The sequence below is a fragment of the Dipodomys merriami genome, unplaced genomic scaffold (assembly GCF_024711535.1).
Source record: "Dipodomys merriami isolate MVZ:Mamm:240054 unplaced genomic scaffold, mDipMer1.0.p SCAF_481, whole genome shotgun sequence".
Classification (NCBI taxonomy): Eukaryota; Metazoa; Chordata; class Mammalia; order Rodentia; family Heteromyidae; genus Dipodomys; species Dipodomys merriami.
In genome coordinates, this window is record NW_027206048.1 from 368,976 (window position 1) to 376,324 (window position 7,349).

The 7,349-nt window shown below is 47.4% G+C and overlaps 1 pseudogene; it reads right to left on the reverse strand.

The window, feature by feature from the left end:
- LOC138809076 (tubulin beta-2A chain-like) overlaps positions 1–6,912 on the reverse strand; it is a 43,416-nt pseudogene extending 36,504 nt beyond the window's left edge.
- Between the last annotated feature and the right edge of the window lie 437 nt (positions 6,913–7,349).

The following is a 7,349-nucleotide window of genomic DNA, read 5'->3' on the forward strand; positions in this document are numbered from 1 at the left end:
GCAGAGGCAAATTATCAGTTGGGACAAGAGAAGGAATAACTCTAAATGGAAGGAACAAATGATTGTAACTAATGCATACCAGAAATCATTCTAGGGAAGCATTTTTGGTTATTGAAGAACTAGTTATCAACCAGGCTTATTGTTCATTGCCTTTAGCATTCTAAATCTCTTAGGCTAGTTCTTAATCTCTGTGTGATAAATGTATCTCCTCTTATGCTGTTTTTCCATACCTGATCTCTTTTGCTTTCTAAAAATCACAGTCTTTCCTGATACTAAATACACCTACACAGATGGCAAGGGGTTGCTAATGTAAGGGTCCCATAGCTCATGAGTCATTAATGTAACAAAATGGAATGGGAGGACTTATTTATTGCTACCTCAATTTTTCTGAAAGCTGCCATGGATTTCAAAAGGCCTCTTTTTTACAACCTGATGGGGCACCAGATAGTATTTTTGATTTTTCCATTGCTAACCCCGATTATGATTATGCCGCCTACTTAAAACATAATTCATGAAAGTTTAATGGCTATGCTCCTGATACGCCCAGGGAACCCCTGAAAAGATGGCTCACTCCAGGGTGGGTGGCTTCCATTTTGGTGAGTCACTCTCCCTTTCACAATAAAACTGGCATTCAGCTGGATTTGTTCAGACTTTTTGCAGCAACAAACATGATTTTACTGAAAAAGCCCATAGAAACTAAGAGTACTGCAATTGGGGTAAGAGCATGTGTGAGTTATCCTATGGAAATTTTAGCTGGAAAACTAGATAATTTAATCATTATTAATCAAGGAAAATCTTATTATATTAGCTGTAAGGGTTGTATTTTTACTAATTGTCTTACTTCTTCTCTGGATAAAACATATTCTGTAATTTTTATTTTAAAAAGACCTTCACATGTAATGTTACATGTAGATCTATAAAATGACCCTTGGTTTAAAAATTCTGCTTTATGAATGCTGAAAACTGTGGATATTATGTTGCAGCCAAAACGCTTTGTTACGGCCTTGATTTTAGGAATAAGTTCTTTAATAACAATAATTAGCTCTTTAGCGATTTCTACAGCAGCCTTAGTAAATGAAGTAAACAATGCTCATTTTGTTACTGATTTAAGCAAAAATGTTTCATTAGACCTAGCAGAACAACAAATTATAGATAAAAAGTTAGAAATGAAAATAAATGCTCTGGAGGAAGTGGTTCTGGCTATAGGTCAGGAAGTTCAAAATTTAAAAACACAACTCTGTTAAATGTCATGCTAATTTTAAATATATCGGTGTTACTGCTCTAAAATATAACTTTTCTTTTAATTGGAATGCTACCAAAAATCATTTGTTAGGAGTTTGGAGAGATAAAGATATCTCTCATGTTATGGAGGCTTTACAAGACAAAATTACATCAATTAGTAAAGCTCATTTAGATGTAAAAAATTTACAATCTTTGGCAGAGTTATTTAAGCATAACTTGGAGGCCCTCAATCCTCTGGATTGGATTCATGTAATAATTATAATTGTCATTGTCAGATCAATTCTCTCAATTCTTATTCTTATATTTTGAGTCATTTTCAGGATGATCTTTGGATTTGTCTCTTCTGTGCACCGAGACATTCATGAGCTTCAATTAAAAAAAAAAATAGGAAGAAATGCCATGACACCTCCTGCTGAATCTGCGTGAGAGATCATGCCAGACAAAGCATAAGCCTCATGGAAGCATGCCTGCAGGAAGCGGGTGTTGGTTCAAGGCTTCCTATACACTTGGCTGCACCTTTATTGCCTCTACCTTTATTCTAACTATATTCTTCTTGGCTGTACATTTGTTGCCTTTATTCTTGTTTTGGCTATTTTTCTATTGATCCACGAACAGAGCATGTGAAGCCACTTACCCTTGTGCCTGAACTCGCTCCTCTCTGCTCTCTCTATCTCCACTCCTCTCGCAGGCCGCCTCACACCCTCTGCGCATGCACACCTGCCCCTGCGAGACCCTGGCCACTGCTGCCTCCACAGTGCGGCCCCTGAGCCCTGCCTCCTCCTCCCCTCAGCCCAGTCCCCTTTTCCCCTTGGCTCCGACCCCTACCCTTGCCCACAAGAGCAGCCCTAACTGAGCCCTAAGGCTTCCAGGCCATGGGAATTACAGCCTCACCTCAGCTCAGCACTCCCCGCCAATCGTAGCACTTGCTCAGGGGATCAAATCTCCCCTCAGCCCCACCACTAGAGGAGACTCTCCTCCAAGCCTCTCCACTCTACATATCAAGGATGTGCACAGTGACCCAGTGAGAGAGAGAGAGAGAGAGAGAGAGAGAGAGAGAGAGAGAGAGAGAGAGAGAGAGAGAGAGAGAGAGAGAGAGAGAGAGAGAGACTGAGAGAGAGAGAGAGAGATTGAGAGAGAGAGAGAGACTGAGAGACTGAGAGACTGAGAGATTTAGAAAGATTGTTGGGGAAAACTACCTCTCAAGGACTCAGAACATAGCACCCTTTGGGCTGACTCAGCACACAGCATACTTCAAAAAACAGCACAAAGCACCCTGAGTAAAAGACTCAGCACAATGTGCCCTTTGAAGGACTTAGCATATAGTAGCCTTTGGGATGACTCAGCACACAGCACCCTTTGAAGGATTGAGTCCATAGTACGCAGTGAATAGGACTCAGTGCATGGCACACTTTGAAAAACTCAGCACGTAGCACACTTTTCCAGGACTCAGCACATAGCACCCTCTGTTAAGACTCCATACACACTATCCTTTGAAGGGCTGAGTATATACCACCCTTGGTAAAACACTCAGTGCACAGCACCCTTTGAAAATCTCAGCACATAGCACAGTTTTGAAGGACTCAGCACATACCCCCTTGTGGAAGAACTCAGCACAGCACCATTTGAAAGACAGTACAGAGCACACTGTCTACAGGAGTTGGCACACAGCACTCACCTCATCCCTCTCTTCTCAAGGATGCAGCACATTGCACCCATTGGGATAACTCAGTACATAGCCATCTTTGAAGTACTCAGGAAAAGTACCTGTGTAAAGGTCTGGGCCCACAGCACCCGTTGAAAAACTCATCTGTCCCTCCCTTCTCAAGGGATCATCACATAGCACCATTTGGGATGAATTAGCACACCGCACTTTTGAAGGACTCAGCATAAAGTACATTGTGTAATGGACTCAGCACACAGCACCCTTTGAAAAGCCCAGCACAGCCCACTCTTCTCAAGGACTCAGAACATAGCACCCTTTGGGATGACTCAGCACAACAGCATGGTTTATGAAGACTCAGAAAAAACACACTATGTGGGAAGAAACCAGAAAACAGCATCCTGTGAAACACTCAGCACATACCTGTATGTCACAAGTTCAGCTGTCATTAGAGTTAGAGTGCTTTCTTCAGTATCATCATTCTTCAGAAACACTTCACAAATCCTACTAGTTCACATTTAGCTAATGTGTGTTTTATGGGGGAAGGTGAGCTGGGGGTCTTGAACTCAAAGCTTGGGCCCCTGTCTTTGAGCTCTTTGGTTCAATGCTAGAGCTCTACCACTTTGATTCACAGCTCCAATTTTGGTTTTTTTTTGGGGTTGTTCTTTGACAGGCCTTATGGTGATCAGGAAGGCCAAGTTGGTGTGTCCATGGGCAAAGGCTCTTAGCTGGGCCTGGAGCTGACTTCTCACTTCTTGTGCCCGTGGAAGCAAGGCCTCCTGGAGCTCTCTTGGCCTAGGGTGGAACAGATCGGCTCTGGAATCAGCACTCAGGGTGAGCAAAAGTCAGGTTGGCCCCTGTCTCTTCCCCAAATTGAACTCTAGAGGACAATAGTCCCCCACGATGGCACAGGGACATATGTTCCACGTCTGGCCACCAGGAGGCAGGAGTTGTCCACCATAGGGATTTTATCGAGTTGTGTTTTCTCTTGTTTCCCTGGGGACCGCATCATGCTTTGAAGCCACCCTGGACAGGAAAGTCCTTGAGACTTACCTACAATTAACCATCGAAAAGCAAGTGGGGCTGTGGCTCAAGTGGCAGAGCACTAGCTTTGAGCAAGAAAACTCAGGGATAGAGCCTAGGCCCTGAGTTCACACACACACACACACACACACACACACACACACACACACACACACACACACACACTCCACATGCATGCAAAATCAAAGATTTCTACACTGCAAATTTTGGGTATTCTCTACTTTTTCCCCACTGAGTCTGGTGGCTATTGGCCTAGGTGTTTGATGCATCCAACACCACCTGGCATCTTTAATTTTGGGGAACAGAATGGCTAGAAGGTCAGCCTTCCCCCATCTCAGCTCCTTGATTGGGTCAAGGTCTATCCAGGCTCTTTGGATCTCCTTTTACAGACTCGCCAAGATGCCTTCAAAAGGTATCAAATGCTGGGCACTGATGGCTCATGCCTGTCATCCTAGCTACTCTGGAAGCTGAGATCTGGAGGATCACGGTTCAAAGCCAGCCTGGGCAGGAAAGTGTGTGAGACTCTTATCATCGATGAACCATCAGAAAACAAGAAGGGGCCCTGTGGCTCAAGTAGTAGAGTGCTAGCCGTGAGAGAAAGAGCTCCGGGACAGTGACAAGGAAAAGAGTTGAAGCCCCAGAACTGGAAGAACAAATCTTTATTGGAGGCTTGTTTTCCCTTTGAAAACGATTTTTTCTTTGTGATAAGCATAACATGGGCCTCTTCCCTGGCCACCAATAGGCCATTAGATGTCCCTTGAATATGGACCACCTCTCAGCAGACTTTGCCCTACCCAACCCACAGTTAACCCTTCCCAAGACCCAGAAGATGGAGGCCTGAGAGAAAGGCCACTGGCCACCTACTTATGGTTGCTGCTGAGGCTTTGGAGAGTCATTATGTCACATAGTCATCATTTGCATCAGTCTAAAGAAGAAAGGGAGGGAGCACTCCTCACCTGAGCCCATGAGCTGTGGGTGGATCTGGATGTGGGGTAGCTGCAGCAGGATGTGCTTTGTGGGGGAGTCCTCTATGGGGTTGTGAACCTCGATCTCTCCTCTGGCAGTTTCCACACTGTGTTGAAGTGGCAATTCTTCAAAACCTTTCTGCTCCTCTCTCATTTCGCCCACCCTGGAGCCTGGAGGCATTCAAAGAGGTGGCAGTGACAGAAGGCGCAGCCTGTGCTGGCATCTGGAGCCCGTTGTCCATGTCTTCCCCTGTGAGGAGTGACAGTGGCTCCCGCAGCTCTCTCCTCTTCTCCATCTTTTCCTAGGACAGCTGGTACACACGCTCACGTTTCTTCTGTCACAGTTCAGCCAGAATGAACATCTGCTCTTTACATGCCATGAGGGACTCCTCAACAGTGTGATGTGTGCCAACAGCTGGCTGCATCTATGTTGAAGATCACCCGCTGGACTATGGAAGTCCATCTTATCAGGCAGGTCATGGACAAAGTAGATTTTCTTCTCGGACACCCATGTGTCCCGCTTCCCATCCCCACACAGGCTGTGGTGCCAGCTCACGGGATGAAGGGCCTGTGGCTCAATCTTTCTCTGGCACTGAGCTGCCAGGTGAACCAGTTGCCCACAGTGGGCCTGCCACTCCTGCTGCAGGAGTTTCCCCCTGTGGATTTCAGCCACTAAGAGTGCTCACAAATCCACATCCCTCTCAGTTTGGGGAATGTCTCCATCCTCTGCAATGGTCATGTGGGGGGTGGGGGAGTTGACTCCTCACCTTGTGCTTCTCCAGGATTTTCAACTTCACCTTCCCCAGGGAAAGCCAGGAAACTCAGCTGGACCTGCAGCCGCTCCTCCTGTGGTCTGATTGCTTTCAGGCACTTGAGAGTGTCCTGCCACTTTGGGGACACCACCTGGTCTCCCCAGTTGGTCAGGCCATGCACTTGCTTCAGCTGCTCCAAGAGTTGGGTCTGCCTCTCTAGGTGCTGCTGCAGGGCCTCCTTCTCGGTGCTCAGCCGCTAATTGGAGGTGATGTGACACTCACAGGTGGCTCTGAGCTCCTGCAGCTGGGCCAGGGACTGCACCTGCTGGTCCTGAGATTCTTGGCTTTCTTTCTTTCTCAGCCACTTCTTTCCATTCCTCTATCTTCTCCTCTGTGTGGACCAGATGTTCCCACTAGTGTTTCTTCACCTGCTGCTCTGTGTCCAGGATGCTGGTGAGCTCCTCCTTCTCACCGCTCACCCTCTGGAGAGTGTCCCACAGCAGGACCAGCTGTTCCTCCAGCTGTCCATCACACACATATGCACATCATGGTATCTCAGGGATCTCCTGCCAATCCTTGGCCTTCTCCTCCAGTCTCCACAATTGCTCCTGCTGCTCCACATTCTGGAGATGGAGACTCTGGTTTTCCTGGTCCGGGATGTGAAGTTATTCCTCCAGGTTTTTCAACTCCATCTGCGTGCAGTAGGCCTGGGCCTGCAATTGCCACTCGGCCTGAGCTGGGCCATGGTTCCTCCAGCCTGTTCTCTAGGCCAAACACCTGCCTTGCCCCTCGCTCCCTCTCCTTAGTCAGTTGGTTCACCCGCTGGGTCAGCTGCTGGGCCTCCTCCTTCCACGTGGACCTCTCAATGCTCAGGTCTTCTGTGAAGGTGTCTTTCTCGAGATTGGATGTGCTCACCAGTCAGCTCACGTTGTCCAGTAGTCTCTTCAGTAACTCATGCCCCACCAGTGCTTGTTGGACCTTGCAGATTCCTTTCTTCCTGTTGTCCAGAGCACTTCCAGCTTCTCCTGTAACTTTGAGTTCACTTGCTCCAGGTCATCGAAGCTTCTGGCATTTTACTTGAGCAGAAGGGTCACATCATGCAGCTGTTCAAAGAACATTTCAGTCTCATTCTGTGATCAGTGACCACAGAAGCCGACATCTCCAGCTCTGCCACGCACTGCTCTGTGGCCTGCAGGCAGCTGGTGAGAGCTTCACGCTCCCTTTCTGTGTCATCAGCCGCCTGCTGCATGCAAGCGAGTGCACATTGTAAATTGCTCTCTGCCGAAACCAACCTCTGTATGGGTGCCTTGTGGCTCTCTAGCTCCATTTTAGGTGCTACCTGCACCTAGGCTATCTTCTCCCTCTCTTTCTCCCGTTGATCCTGCAGGTCAGTCTTTTCCTGCTTCAGTGGTTGGATCTTGGCATAGAGTGCCTGGTTTCTTCTTTTGCGGGGGTCCAGGGTGGGCACCACGTGTCGGTAGCACCTCTACAGATCCTTGGTGGTATCAGGACCATTGACACTCTGGAACCTCGTGGTTGTGACTGTGTCCAAATGCACGGGAGGCCCGTGGTGGGCATCACCTTTGGCCGGACCCTCCATTGAATCACTCTCCCTGGTGGTGTTTGTCTTGTGGATCCTTCCCTTTTTCATGTTCTTTGTTTTCTTGAATGTGGCAGGTCTGTCAG